Genomic DNA, 16519 nt, shown 5'->3' on the forward strand with positions numbered 1-16519 from the left:
CCTATCTTTTCTTCGCCGTTGTACCAGCATAGCCGCTGCCGGCCACTGTTTTGAACACTTATTGTAATCACATGCCATTAAATTTGCTTTTATAACTCAACTTCATCGTTCTTTGCCTCATATAAGAACATAAACTTTGACGCCCTCTAGCGGTTTTGGGTTTTGTTTTCGACCATGCATTCTTTGATAAAAATTGTTTGTCTGGGTGTGTACTATCACTTCCTAAAATTTTTCCCATCTTTTTAGAATCACCCTGTATAAGGATGCGAAATATTCGAGAATTTACAAGAAGTTCGGTGACTTTACCACAACAAAAATGGTACGTGATGGGCTATTTTGTTTTTAATATGATGAATCAAGAACTTTTGATACAGAATCACATAAGTTCATCTAGAAGGCTGAAATACATTCTAATTTGTTGAACAATGTAGTCTATTTGCTAATAACTATTTTAACAGCTGATTAATTGAAATAGAATTTTAGTTATTCTCTACCAATTTAGGGACATTAAATTGTTTTAATAATTGAGTAAAATACCTGCAATGGTTTCATTAGTTACAGAAAGTAAAAATTTTATTAATTTGAAGTATTAAAGGTAGAAAATAAATTATTAAATTATATTTTTTAAAGTAATAGTAATGCTTGCAAGGTGAACAAAAATATCAAGGTGCTGCAGAGAACAGTAAATTATTGAAGTAATAATCTATTTACTAATAAATTTTTCTTTAACCACCAATAAATTACAATAAACATTGGCTACAACTTGAAAATAAAACCAAGCATAAAACGAATTATTATACTTTTTATTTAACTGTACACAAATACATTAAAAAAATTATCTTGTTTAAATTTATACACCCTTAAATAACATATATTACATGAAAATATCACAAACATAAAACACTTTATGCAGAAATTTTATTCTTTACATAAAGCAAAAACAATAACAGGTTAGGTTTCTTTTATACAAATGTAACCCAAATGTCTTAAGAAAATTTTTTTATTTCACCAAAATAACAGAAAAAAAAGTAAAGCAAAGATGAAAATCTATGGATTTTAAATCCAAATAAACGAATAATATTTGATAACCCAAGAACATGAAACATGAATGCTATTTTTAAATTTAAAAAATAAATGAAAAATAATTAATAAAAATTCATTTCATTTAAGAACAACTTTCAACAAGGCTACACAAACAAAAAATACTTAGAACACAGTGTCATATTTTAAAAGGTATTAACTTCTAACAAACTTTATTTATTTTAATAAAACACACTGATTGGTTCTTAGTTAGATTTCATCTATTTAAAAAAAAAAAAGAATTTTTTTTTTTATTTTCATCTTTTTTTTTACAATCAATAACTTCAAAACACTTTTGTCTCTAAATTTCACTTAAGAAACTTTGAATATAAAAATTATGTACAATCTAACATATTTAAAGACAAGTTATGTATGCACGTTTAATAAGGCACAAGTGTGCTTACAGCTTCTTTCTTTTTTCTTTCATTAAGAAAAAAAAAGTATTTCTAACTTTTCACTGATAAATTAATTATTTCTATAATTGGTCTGGATACAGATGTCAGTTAATTTTTTTTTAAACAAGAGGGTTCTATTAAAAGGCAGAGAAAAGAACAGTCAATGATTGATTTTTATGAGTTTCAAAATTACAAATTCATTTGTTTTTACTCCTAAACAGCAAAGAAATAGAATTAAAGCATTCCCTTTTTTAACTTTTCATTCTCAGTTTCTTTTCATTTATGAGCTAATGATCCCTTTTTGAAAATTTAAGTTTTCATAAAGTGAATATTAAAATACGTTTCATTTTATACTCTTATCCTCAGTTCTCTTAATTTTTAAAATTTTTTTTTAAAATATGTTTCTGCACAAACAACTTCACACTGATTTTAATATGTTGGATTCCTTATATTTATTGCACTGCCAAAAAAACAAATATGAAGATGATAATAAACGAATGCTGAAGGACTGTCTTTTTTCGATATTAACAGTAACATAAAGCGGGCAAAAGAGCTAACTGGTGAAGAAATTATTACTTAAGTACAACAAAGCTATGCTAAGAAAATCAGAATACATGCAGTATATGGCAAAAAATATACTTAAAACATTTTATGAATGAAAGTTACTCAAGTTTGCCCCAATTTTTTAATTAGACAACAACAATAAAAGGCTACATTTCATAAATTTTATAGGGTGTTATTCGTACAGGAATGACACATGGGTGGTTATTTTCCTTAAAACTTATAATAAATTTTAAAAACCTTAGCATCATTTTATCCTATTGCTTACTTATAAGTTAATAGTTGCAGTCATTCTGAGTTCAATCAATCATAAGATAAATTAGACTTTACATATTCAAATCTGATTTATCAACTTCTGTACACCTTGCAGGAAAAAATAATTTTAACACAAATATTTAAGGCTGTCTCTCAATAAAAATTATAAATTAATAAAAAATATTTCTTTTCATTTAAATTTGGATATTTATTTTTTTGAAAAAAAGAAAACTGAGATTTGTGATTGTCTTATCACTTTAGTGTTCAAGAATGCTGGCAAATTTGGAAGAAAGCTTTACTGTGACTATGCAGCTTAAATCAGGGATGAGATTAGCCAAAAGGCAAAAAAGCTGAATTTCCACGATAGTAAATTTTACGCAAGCGCAACCCTTTAATAATAAATTCCAGACAGTTTAAGGTAATAAATAATGTGTTGACATACAAGTGCGTACTAATCTATTATTATAAAAACGATTACATTGATACTTAACATTTAGTGAAAATAAAAATTACCAATTGAAAAAATAAAGCTGGAAATTATATTTTTCCTCAGTTCACATAAGAGACAATTCTTACTTGAAAAACTACCTGGTTTAGCAAATTAAAACTACTGAGAATATACATTAATATTTCATATCTTTTAATAAATACTGTTATGTGATTTATAGCAAATATATCAGTAATATTACTTTTTAAATTATATTGGGAAAAAAAAACTTTAACAATGGACCAAATCATTATGTTCATGTTATAGTTTAATCTAACTAGAGCCCTTTGAAACATATCAATAACAGTGAAGTAGAAATATATAGTACTAACTCCATAACATACAAAAATTGCTATTTTAGTTTGAAAAATTACATGACCATCAGCAACTGTTTAGATAATTGTTTTTTATTTCATAAGAATTTTGTTAATTAACTCCTTAATTGAGTTAATTAACTCTTTTCCAAAAAAAAAAAATTAAATTAAATCCCTTTTTAAGTTATTGCTTTTGTTTCCTATATCTTTTATGTTTGCTATATTTAGTCGTTAGTCCATCTTCAAACATCTTGTGACAAATCCTATTTTTTCTTCTTTGCAAGCACAGAATGTAAGTTTTGAATATATTCCCTTCCAGTTTCTCTGATGTTGTAACACTTACATATACTAATAATCGTCGTTAGAAAAACAGTCACCTTTATAGTATCTAATCAAAAAAAAAAAATTTACTTCTTACAAGAATCGCGATAGTTGATCTTAAAATTGCATGAATATGAATAACAATTATGGATTTTGAAATCACATGAATATGAAACTAGATATACGGTTTTGAAAATGAGAAAATACAAACTGGGATATAGAATTTTTAAAACGCGTAAATACAAATCACGATTCATAATTTATAGATCGCGTAAATACGAATCATGATGCATAATTTTTAGATTGCATAAATAAGAATTATGATGCATAATTTTTAGAATGCGTGAATGCGAATCCCAATGCCTTATTTTAAAATCACGTATAAATACGAAAATCAATGTTTGATATTATAAACAGCATGAGCAAATCAAGACATTGAATTTTAAACTTGCGTGAATACGAATCGCTTCATAGGTTTTTAAAAAGGCGTAAATACGAATCACAACGTACAATATTCAAATCGCGTGAATAAGAATCTCAACACACAAATATGAAAAGCTATGTTAGATACTAAAATCGTGTGAATAAGAATCGAGATATTAGCAGATTCCAGGCATGGAACCTCTAAAAGGCTTGTCAGAAACAGCGTCGTTTGAACTACAAAAATCGGATCTATCTGGAGGGCGGGTAAAAAATTCGGAAAATCTTATCTGCTGCGAGTAAAAGGGGAGAAAATAGCTAAAATAAGTAAAAATTAGAAAGGATTGGTAACTATGTAGTTTGAATTTTCTGTTTTTCTTTGAAAATGGGTGAATTTTCTGAAAAAGCAGAATACTTATAAAAAAAAAGTGAAATTCTTAGAAAAATCTGAATTTTTGATAAAAAAGCTGAAATTCAAGAGATAAAAGGGAAAAAAGCGGAAATCAGCTAAAAAATCTCATCCCTGTTAAATGTGACTTTATATGAACATGACTACTTGAAGATTAGGTAAGATTTCACAGACAGATATTTCAGTTTTTAAGTAAATAAAAGTACTTCAATTAAAACTGGAAACTTGCTGTAAAATTTTAGTAAAAAAAAATTAATAATTACATGTCTAATTTTAATGAGCAAGCTGCATTTTTTTACAAAAATATTTTCATAACAAAAAAGTTGAAGAAATTTTTCAATCGGCATTTATATTTTGCTCCTAAAATAATGAATTTTAATACTGATATATTTTTTGTTTCTGAAATGCCAAGTTTGATAAGCGAAAAATAAAGATGGGAAAGAGATATTTTTTCACTTATCAGACATAAATTTAAAAAAAATAACTTTGAAATATAAAGCAGCGTGAGTTGATTTTTTAAAGAAAACTCGTTAAATAAAAATTAGGTCATGATTATCTTATGAGGAAACTTATTTCAAGCTTGAACACAAATTTTTTAAATTTTGCCCTAAGGCAATAAGAGAAATGTATTTCTTTTAAGAGCTTATCCTGCTTTTAAACACTTACCATCAGAAACTTGATATGACTGCTAGAGTAAAAATGGAGAGGGAAAGAGTAAATGCAATTTTTGGCACCATTTTTTTTTTAGTTATACATATTGAAGCAATTAAAATATTCAAATTATTACACATACCTTTGAAATCATACATCTTAAAGAAAATAGTAAAATAAATCATGCATATATGAAAATTCATAATTTGTTAAAAAAATACATATATAACTACCATTTTGTGTCTGATTTATAATACTAGAAGTACCAAAGTGATCCTCGTGTACTATTTTTTAGATAGTAGGAATTTAGAATAGCATACAATCGGACCCCGATTTAACGAACCTCTATTTAACGAATTTCGCGATTTAAAAATTTTTTTTCAGCCCCAGCAAAAACAGAGTCAAAAACCCCTAATTAACGAATAATTAACCCCGAATTAACGAATTATTTCAGCATCCGGAAAAATATTTTTCATTAATTTTGATCAGAAAAATATTGCATTTTTTTTGTAATTGGCAGATTCTAAAGGAAAAAAATCTTTCTTGGGAGGAATAAAATAGAAAAAGTGCATATTCATCTCAAACAAAAGCCCACAACAGGGAAAAACAAAATTCGTCGTGGGTAGGTAGGCGGAGTCAATAACACATTACACTTGCAAGGTCATGTTCCGGGTGTTTGTCACGTGGGCTATGAGTCAAACAGGAAATTCCTTTCTTATCTTATCTCTAGTTGCCGCATAATGCAAAGGGGAGAATTTTGAAACTCGTTACTCCAATTTAAAAAGCGAGCTGTACGGAACGATTAGAATTTTCAAATCATTGTCCATTATGGCAGATGCCAGTAGAAAACGAAAACGTTTTTCATTAAGTGAAAAGATTTCAATTTCAAGAGAATTTGATAATAACGTCGGACCGCAAAATGCTTTAGCAGAGCGTCTTGGGACCTCAGCGTCGACATTAGCAACAATTGTGAAACAGCGCAAAGAAATCGAAAAAGGATCAGCTGAAGTCGGGAAAAAGTCGTCGAAAATCATTGAAAGATACCCCTCTTACTGCTCTTGAATCGGAACTGGTAGAATGGTTTAGTATCGTTCGTTCCAAGAATATTGCTGTCAGCGGTCCTTTAATGAAAGAAAAGGCTCTTCAATTAGCCAAAAAGTAAGGAGTGACAAACTTTACTGCATCGAATGGTTGAATTGACCGATTTAAGAACCGACATAATTTATGTCAGAAGAAGATATGCGGCGAAAAGGCAGATGTGGACGAAAATGTTGTAAAGGAATGGAAAGAAAAGCTGCAAAAGTTGATTGAAGGATATTCACCATCAGACATCTACAATGCAGACGAAACTGGACTGTTTTATGATTTACAACCAGACAAGACGCTTTGCTATAAAAATGAAAAATGCTTTGGAGGATAGAAAAGCAAAATGAGAGTAACTGTTTTGCTTACAGCCAATGCAGATGGAACTGACAAGTTAAAACCACTCGTCATTGGCAGATCGGCAAAACCGCGTTGCTTCAAAAACGTCAAGAGTTCACCTACCACTTATGCTGCTAACAAAAAGTCGTGGATGACTTCCTCTCTATTCACGGAATATTTGAGGGCCCTTCACAAATCTAAGAGGATGCAGAAGAAAAAAATTATTTTGTTTATCGATCGTTGTCCTGCTCATCCTCTAGTTTCCAACTTAACTAACATCAAGGTGCTGTTTTTCCCAGCGAATTGCACGAGTGTTCTGCAACCACTAGACCTTGGCATTATTTGATCTGTTAAGGTTAATTACAGAAAGTTACTCATGAGAAAGATAACAGAATCTTTAGATGAAAGTGAGGATAAAAAATACAGGATCAATGTTTTGGATGTACTCTGTCTAGTGCGACAATCTTGGGATCAAGTTCCTAAGAGTACGATAGAAAAGTGTTTTCGGAATGAGGGATTTTTCGGCTCTCAAGTAGAAAATGGTGAAGTCGACGTTGATGTCCCCATTTCAGAAGTAGTTGCTCCTGGGATAGACTTCAATGATTACGCTACATGCTATGACGAATTGGTTGTCTGTGCAACTGAAGTTATCGAAAGTGTTGACTCGTCGGAAACTATGAACAGTGATTCGGATGAAAACGATGATGAAGCTCCTGCTAAAATTGTTCCATTTTCTCAAGCCTTAAGTAGCTTAGAAACTGTTAAAACATACCTTATGCAGCAGGAAGTGAACGATGTAGTTTTTGATAATCTTCATAAAGTTGAAAAGGAACTTTTTCGGGTAAAAGATCAGGGAAGTCATCAAACTGCCATAACTCAGTTTTTTGTCAAAATGTAACCAATAATTGTAATAATATTTTCATCTGAGGAATAAAAGTTCATGATTTATAGATTATATTTAGATAGTCGTTTATTACTAGTAATTTTTAATAATACATATGTTCAAAAAAAATGTTTTTGAGCCCCGATTTTACGAATAAAATTTCCGGTCCCGATGAATTCGTTAAATCGGGGTCCGACTGTATATACTGGTACTTTAAATAATAAAATAACAAGTTTTGAGACAGTAATAAGACAACATTACCCTTAACAACTAATACTGTGTGGGGTTGAAGTTACGGTCCACCACAACTGTTTAAAAAGACTGAGTATTACATTTATTATGTCTCTATTATATAATCATTATTTTAGTAAGAATATAAAAATATATCACAGTGAAAAATAGTGTCTCAATAAAAGAGTTATCTTAAATTAGTGGCCACTTTTAATTTCTTAATTGATAACACATAGAATTCATACTTAGACAAAGTTAATTTTAAATAGAAAAGACACAAAAAAACTTTTTTTGTTTTTCCATAGATAAATAAGTCTAATAAACCTAAGAAACTAATGTATAGAAATTAGTAATTACTATAGATCTAATAAAAAGCAGTTTATATAAATGAAAGATACATATTTGTTCACATGGGTATAAAATTAAAAAAAAAAAAAAAAGAATAGTTAAATATTGATCACAAGAGATACTTATGTTAGAAAATGATCATGGGTAGATATGGAAAACATTTCAAACATAAATATTAAGATTTATAAATCTGTGATGATACATAGTTGAAAAATATTAAATACATTTTGCTTTAACATATCAAACTTGTGTATAAAATTATAATTAATGTTTAACCCACTGGCGGTTTAACAAAAAGGCAAGATTAGGAGAATGTTTCTCCCCAATTAATCCCCCTATCTAATAACATAGAGAAACCGGTTTTCCGATGCGGTGAAGACTGCAGGTTAAAATACGACTTTTTACATGCAGATGTCAGTGGGTTAAGACACTCATATATTCAGTTGTTAAACATGCGGGGTTCATATGTCATAATTTCTTTTTCAATTAACTAAAGTTTTTTTTTTTATTGCAATAACTAAACATTGTAAAGAAATGTAATTTTTTTCTTTCTATTTTTACACTAAAGTATTTAAAAATACATTTAACTATATTTTCAGAAATGTCTTATAATAACTAAATAACTATTTTATAACATTATAATTACAAAATAACTATTTTATAACATTTTATTACCACGTTTAATTAATAATGAGTGGGGTTTGGTAAATGGGAAGTTTAAGTGGTCACAGTGAAAAAGAAAATGAACCTAAAATCTTTTTTGCTTGAAGACAATATTTTATTAAATTACATTTAAAAATAATAAATCCAACTATCTATCATCTAACTTTAGTTGATTACTGAGCAATAAAGTTAATAGTACTTTTCCTTTATCTTTATATTTCAAAGAAAAAAATAGAATGGACAATATATTTCTTAATTAAATAATGCATTTTTTAATCACTAAATATCTTCTTAGTATCATACTTCTTAAATTTAACTTTTAAATTTATAACTATTATAAGAAAATATTTAAATTAGCTTTTGAATTCTATTTTATTACAAATATTAATATCAAAATTGAGAAAAAGAGTGAATTTCTATAAATTGGTTGACAGTTCTTTTAGATTTTCTTTATTTATTTAATATCTAAACTAGTTTGAGTTCATGTGTTTAAGATTTAAAATTAAAATCTGCCTAAGAAATTATTTTTTTAATGTATTCAGTGGGCAAAAATTTTGTGTATGATTTAATATGTACTAGTGAAAAAATGATGAAATGCCATTTCAATATTTAAAGATATTTTATATTACTGCTCAATTCTAAATAACTCCATTTGTTTAAAAATTATACATTTTAGTAATAAATATAAATTAACTAACACAAAATGATTAAATGACATCGGGCTTAAAAATCAAGCTGAAGTATCATTGAAACACGTTTTCGTAATAAGTCTAACACTAAAACCACTTAACTCAACCTTTCCACCTTATATATTAAAAAACTGATAATAGCTAAAAGTCAGAAGATAATAAGAAAACATTCTTGATCAATGTATGAAACTATCTGTATAATTATTGTAATGAAAATTTGATTAAACAAAATGTTTGAGAAAAGTTTTATGAGATGTTACATTATGAGACTGTAGCATAAACAAATACAAAATCTGTTTTGGGTTTGAAAAAGGTTGTTTTAAGTTTTACCACAAGAGCAGTTAAAAATTTTGATTCTTATGACCAATTAATATTTATTATTTATAGCTTTAAGATATGTTCAGAAGCCACAGTTGATATAATGAAGACTTTTAAAGCTAAAAAACATTCATTTTTTTACATGTTTACTTTGAGAACAAAAAAAAAACACGATCAACAAAGAATACTTTAAAAAATGATACTTTTGATATTCCTTGAAAGATACATATCTAACTATTTTCATTTTAACCCTCAAATCCTCCTTTTAGTTGAAAACAGTCAGTCTTCTTACCTAAATACTTTCTCACAGAGCAAACCAATATGTCACTTTTTATTCTTTATATGGAACAGCGCGCAATTGAAAACATTCTTTATGTGCCATTTGAGAAAAGCATCAGACGGTAAAAAGATTTTAAAGCATTAACATAACAAAAAAATGAATTGAAAATCACAAAGGTATATATTTGAGACATTTCATGTTTGAAATGGTATTTAATATTTTGTGCATTGTATTTTGATTCTAAGGTCCAAAAAAATATTTCAGATGTGCTAGTAAAAAATATTAAATACTTCATTTATAAAACAATAAATTAAAAAAGTAATATGAAATTAACTCAAGTTTTACATTTGGTAACCAAATTCTGCTCTCCTGAGATTTTGAACTAGGGTTAAAAAGTGATGTACAATTATAACATTTTAAAAATGAAAATCCTATGAAAAAAAAAAGAAGAGTCAAATGCAAACTGACATGAAACAAAAATTAAACAAATAAATGAAAATAAAATATTTAAATGTTACAAGAAAAAAAAAGAAAGATCAGAAAACAATCTTATGTTTTAAATAATTTTTGCTTAAAATAAGTTTATTTTCAGAACATTTTAAAAATATTCATAATAATTTAATATTTAATAAAAAGATAATTCTAAAAAAATATTATAGTATTATCTTAATAAAAAAATTACAAAGAGAGAGCAAAAGCTTGAGGACAAAAATTCAGCATATTCTTGTTTATATTAATCCTTAGTAAAAAAAATATTAATTAAGCTCCATAAATCTTTAAAAAAAAGTATGAAAAAAAAAAAGCTTTGAAGAGTTTTTCTTAGAATTGCATGCTTAGAAATCAAAGCAAAATCCATCATTTCACGATCACAGAAAAAGCTTTTCAAGTTCATAGTTATACTTAAAAGAATCATTTGCTGTTATTCATCCATTTAGTTACAATTTCCACAAACATAAAATAGCAAAAGCAATTTCTCTTCTTATTATCACATTAACCAAATAAAACTGCTTTATAGACCGTTGTATGAAAAGAGGTGAAAGGCGTGTGTTTTGGAACAAAAATAGTGTATTTTCAGCAAAAATTTGGCTATTGGGTGAAGAATGACAAAAGTATTTTTAATTGCCATTTTTTACATTGAGTCGCCCTTTGGCTCTTGGAGGATCATTAATTTTGCCTTATAGTAATGCCCTCAAGTCCTTTTGCGACCATGATTTTTCCATCTCCAGCAATAACAACGCATTGCCTGGTAAAGTAAGTTGCACAATTTTAACAACATTGGTACATTAGTTCTGAGAAATTGTGTCCACTGCTTTAAAAGTAGTGTATGAGGAAACTTTATTTTTCTATTTTAGTTTTAGACCAGTTAAATCCTATGAGAGAATTCTTAAGTATATTTTAAATAAATTCATTCAATTTAATTTAAAACTTTGAAAAAGTATTCTTGATAGTTAGTACATTCAATAAAAAGTTTAAAACTGAATTTTTTTGAAATTTGTATAACCTTTTAACGAGTATGAATTATGAAATATATAAATATATAGTTATAGCAAGTATCACTTACAAATATCAAACATTTACCAAACAAATCAAGTTTTTATGTTTTTTATTTCCGAAAGAGATCCGAAATTCAGAAAATTCCGAAATATGGAATTCCGTCGGTCCCGTGAGTGCCGGATTTTGGGTCCTACACTGTATAATAACTTATACATCAGAAAGTTTTCAGCAAAATTTGTTTCATCATAAAAAAATTTTAAGGTATTTTTACTGAAAATTTATATTAAAAAGATAGTTCTTGCCTCTAAATTTAATTTTAATCTTGACGATATCTAAAACTTCTTCATGTGTTCCCCTCCTCGTACAAAACATTTTAATATGAACTAGAATACAATGAAATTCTTTTAAAAATGCATAGATCAAATTTAAAAAAAAAAAAAAAAAAAAAAAAAAAAAAAAAAAAAAAACTTCTTGCAAACAATTATGAAATTAACATTGGAATATACATGCAAAACTAAAAGCAAAGAATAAATTCTAACAATGGAAATAAGTGAAACAAACATATTCTTGATATATATATATGACATTTGAATAAAAAATTGCAAAATTGACTAATTAGAATAAATTTGGGTTTGTTTTGATAAAGTAAAATTGTATTCTGAGAACAAAAATGAACAGAAAAGTGAATATAATACGATTATAAAAAATCTTTGATATTTTTTCAAATAACTTAGCACAAAAGCAATTACCAACATTGGTTAAATTGAAATATTGTAAAAGACAAGGGGAAATTTTTTTATAGGAATTCTTTTAGCATGTATAAAAATAAATCAGTAAAGATTAATAGCATACATTGGTAAATAGTTTTCTTAGGATATATTTTAAAAGTTGCAGTATTGAATCCTTTTTTGTAAAGAAATCTTATTTTATTGAGTAACACAGTATTAAATACATTCACAAATTTTAATGGATATTTATTTTTTTTAATTTTTAACAAAGAGCCTTTAAAACAACCTCTCAAATTACATGCAAAATTTTAATAAGATTAAATAACAATTTAAATATGGTAGTAAAGACTATAAAACAAAGCTAATAAAATAATGAATGCTATTTAAAATGGAAATTCATTTCTGAATAAGAAATAATTTATGAAATGGAGTACAATAAAAAAAATGAGTTAACATAACTTTTATGATGTGTATGAAACACAAACCAAAAAATGAAAAGTTAATAAATAATTTATGAAGAATTCAGAACAATTCATTTAAAGGTTACATAGAAACATTTCACAAAAAAATGTATTATTGAGCACCACCAACTGTAAAATTTGATTTTATACTATGGCATGGAACTGGAACAACTTTAACAGAGAAATGGAACCAACACAATTTATTCCCCCTAAAAAATTAAGAAAAATTGTGACAAATGCATTTTTAATAAAATATATAGGGTTTGTCCAGAAATGCCAGTGGAGTTACACTGCAGCAAATACATATCACTACAGTCTCAGATCCGGTTCAGATTATATGTGCACAGTCACTAAGTCTTCTTCAATCATCCTGTTAGTAAGAATGCTATTTGCAGAATATGTTATTCAAGCTCCCATGCAGAACTTAATGAGTCAAAATTATTACTATCAACTGTTATGGCAATCTTGGTAAGTTCACAGAAAATTTTCACAGGATATAAATGACATTTGATGATGATTGCTATAAGAATGGCAGGTCCATAGTGCCACACAAAGGGCATAAAGATGTCAGCAGTGGATTGTGCTCTGGAAAGCTTTCAGTGACAACTGCTAACAAAAACGTTATACAAGCAACTGAACATGATTTCGAACAAAGACAATTGTTTAAGTGTTTCAGAGACAAAAAACATTACAAAAAGGACTTTTAACTAGAATTTGCAGATAAATAAAGTGTGTGAAGAAAAGCTTCGCTACTCCGCCTTTTTTGTGATTAGCTTTCTAGCTGATTCAAAGAAGCTAACGGTCTAAGTAAAAAAGGTTTGCTCTGAATAACATTCAGTTAAAAGTCTACCATACCAATTGTGATGCCTAGAAATTTGGTAGCATTTTAATGATGCAGGATGAGCCTATTTGAAACTTTTTTACTTGCTGTACTCATCAGATCAATAAATGTTTTTTAACTGACTCATTGACATTACTGTGACAAACCCTTTATACATACATATTTCTGCTATAGCTAACAATTAAAATTTTCAGAAAGCATTACTGAACAATTTTCATATGTATATTAGTAAGTTTAAAAGTAAATAGCCTTTAAACATTTTTCTGGGATGACAAATTTGGCATATTTTTTGCTTAAATAACAAAGTTGTCCTTCTCAACAAATTATTCTTTTCTTCAAGAAAAAATTTTGAAGCTATCAAAATCCTATAAAGAATAGCACTGCTTTAATAGATAAGTTCCTTAACAAGAGTTTCTACCCTGGAGATAATTACTCCATATAGAATAATATAGTTTTAAGAAAGGAATGATGCCAGTCTGATTACATTCTTTTCGGCAGGCTTCACTACAGTGAAAGCTTTTATGAGTAAACAAAAAAAGTTGAACAGAAAAGATAAAATAAAAAACGTTGCAATGTTTGATATGGTTTCTCACGAGAACAAGAAAGGGAAAACCAACACAAAATATAATATTTTATAACAAGTGTGATTAAAATTTATTTTGGTTTTAATGTTAGTGTGTGAATATAGATAAAATAATTAAGACGTTAGTATTCACTACAGCTTTCTGCACTTTTGTTGCTTAAATTCTAAAATATGTTAAGATATGATCTAAATATTTATACAGTGAAACCTCCTGTTATGGACACTCCTGCAAAACAGACGTCTCTCAATATAGACACATTTTTAATTCCTTGTGAATCCTCTATGAATAAACCATTATGTACATTCTCCGCAGAGCAGACAATCATTTTTGCCCTGAAAAGTTATTTTCGATCTCTTCAAACCAGATGCTAATTTTTCTAAATTTGAAAAAAAGAAAAAAAAAGAAAAGGAAAAAACTATATCTGCTTTGAGTTGCAAGGAAAAAAATGCAACTCTTCACCATTTTTAAAGCATGTAAATTTTTTGCCTTATCCATAACTAATAATATTTTTAAGCTATTTCACTACTACAGAATCAATCTTTCTCCTGTCACCTCGCCTTATCTTTGCAAAGAAAGGGGAGAAAATGATACTACTCTTGTGAAACAATTTGGACAGCGGCATCTTTTGATCTTTTCATCAGGACAACAGTCATGAGACCCCTCAATTTGAAATGATGTCTTCAATGCTCTAAATGCCTCTTTGCCACTGAAAATTTCTTTCATTTTCTTACCAATTTGAAGACTGTATTTTACACAGCTGGGGTAAAAAAAGAGAACAGAAACATAATCTTTGAGTTGCTCATATAATTGAAACACCCATTCAGACACTTGATAGATGATCAGTTGTGAATACTCAACTCCATAGGTCCTCATGCCTCTCAGGTATGCAGTGTTTTTTTCCTGTGCATCGAGGGAGGTATATTTTCAAGGAGGTATTAACATTTCCTATCAAGTCATAGATAGGTGTTAGGGGGTGTAAATCTAAAAAGTGAAACCAACTGAGAACTAAAAGCTCCCATTCCGTATCATATGACTAACTTGAATGTCTGTATAAATTGGAAAATTATATTTGTTTATCTGTAGCTACATCTAGAATTATGTATTTATATCAAACTTTTTCAAATATTCCTTTTTCGTATATAAAAGAATATTTTTTAAAGTTTAAATAAATATCCATGTAGATAGTTATTGCAGATTATTTAATTATTTATATATCCTTTAAAATATTCTAAATAATTTTACGGTGTTAAACTTTGTTATCGGGGTACCCTTCCTGTAAATAGACAATTTTTATGGTTCCAAGAATGCCCACCTAAACAAGGTTTCACTGTAATACTGTGAAACCTTGGTTAAGCGCACACTTTTGGGATCGAAAAAACGGACTGCTTAGGAGAGTTGTCGTTTACAGGAAGGGTACACTAATAACAAAGTATATTGTTAATTACTTTTAGAATAATTGCAGGAGAATAATAGATTTTTCAGTAGTGAAATAGCTAAACAATATTTATAGCTATGGATAAAGCAAAAATATTTTTTTTTTCTTCGAAATTTAGAAAAATTGTCCAGTTGAAAAGATAGAAAATCACCTTTTGCAGCATAATTGATGTTTGGTAAGAGAGTGTCCACTCTGTGGAAAGGCTACATAATGGTTTATTCATAGAAGATTTACAGGAAATAAAAAATATGTCTATAATGAGAGGTGTCCATTTTGTAGGAGTGTCTGTAACATAAGGTTTTACTGTATACAGTTTTGGAAGGATAGGAATGAACTTTGAGCAATAGTAAAAATGGGAAATAAACTTTAGCAATAGTGAAGAAAGGAAATGGGTTGAAATAGATTAGTAACTGCTGTTCTAAGATTTTATTTGTTTATGTTAGGTTTTTAAATTTAGGACTCAGTTTAAGATAAGCTTTTGAAATTTTAAAGAAAGATAACCAGTGACACTAAAATCACTTAAAAGTTATGCTACTTATTATATTGATGGTTACAACTGAATATGATGTTATGTATGATATAAATTTTAAACTGCAGTATATAAATAATAAACTTTATAAAAGAAAAGCAACCATTGCATTAATGGTTTTAAAAAAATCATACACAAAAAGGAAAGAAAAATTCAAGAGAGAAGTTCGAAAAATGTCTTAATTACTTAGTATATACAAGAAATATAAAATACGAATATGAAATTTGAAATCAAAAAAGTAAGAAAAAGTTTTAAAAACAAACAATAACAAAAAAAAATTTGCTGCATTCAAGCCTCTAATATAGTTAGTTGGATTCAATTACTTAAATACCATTGGAGCAAAAAAAAGTTTAAAATTTTATAAAAGAGTTCCTAACTTAATTTCATATTCTAAATGTCCAAACTAAAGCTATATTTTGTTTTATTCCTCAACAACATTCAACATTTGTCAAAGCACATTGCACTTTCTTTTATTCACTTGCACTGCAATGCACCTTCTCAAAAATATCAACATTTCGCTAGCAAGAAGCTACTCATAAATTAAATTATCAATATGAATGCAATTGCTATGCATTGCATCAAAGTCACTATGTTACACCCAGTAAAATTAATGTTTCTAAGGTTGCCACAAAACTTCAACAATGTATTATTTTAAAAACATTTTGTATGAAGGAATGAAACTCACTTTTGGCCTGGCCTTAGTAAAACTATACTTTAAAA

At 27.9% G+C, this 16519-nt stretch overlaps 1 protein-coding gene across 2 annotated transcripts in view; it reads right to left on the bottom strand.

Moving 5' to 3' along the window:
• Positions 1 to 784: 784 nt before the first annotated feature.
• LOC107456484 (beta-1,4-N-acetylgalactosaminyltransferase bre-4) overlaps positions 785 to 16519 on the bottom strand; it is an 88128-nt gene continuing 72393 nt past the window's right edge. Inside the window, exon 8 of one of the 2 annotated variants that reach the window (XM_087154859.1) lies at positions 785 to 12619. The gene's annotated coding sequence lies outside the window, so the exon portion shown is untranslated. Of the gene's footprint in view, positions 13017 to 16519 lie in introns of both variants that reach the window. The other variant, XM_087154860.1, reaches the window with a different exon arrangement.

The sequence above is a fragment of the Parasteatoda tepidariorum genome, chromosome 11, assembly GCF_982258835.1.
Source record: "Parasteatoda tepidariorum strain Cologne lab strain chromosome 11, Ptep-v5.0, whole genome shotgun sequence".
In the NCBI taxonomy this organism is placed as follows: Eukaryota; Metazoa; Arthropoda; class Arachnida; order Araneae; family Theridiidae; genus Parasteatoda; species Parasteatoda tepidariorum.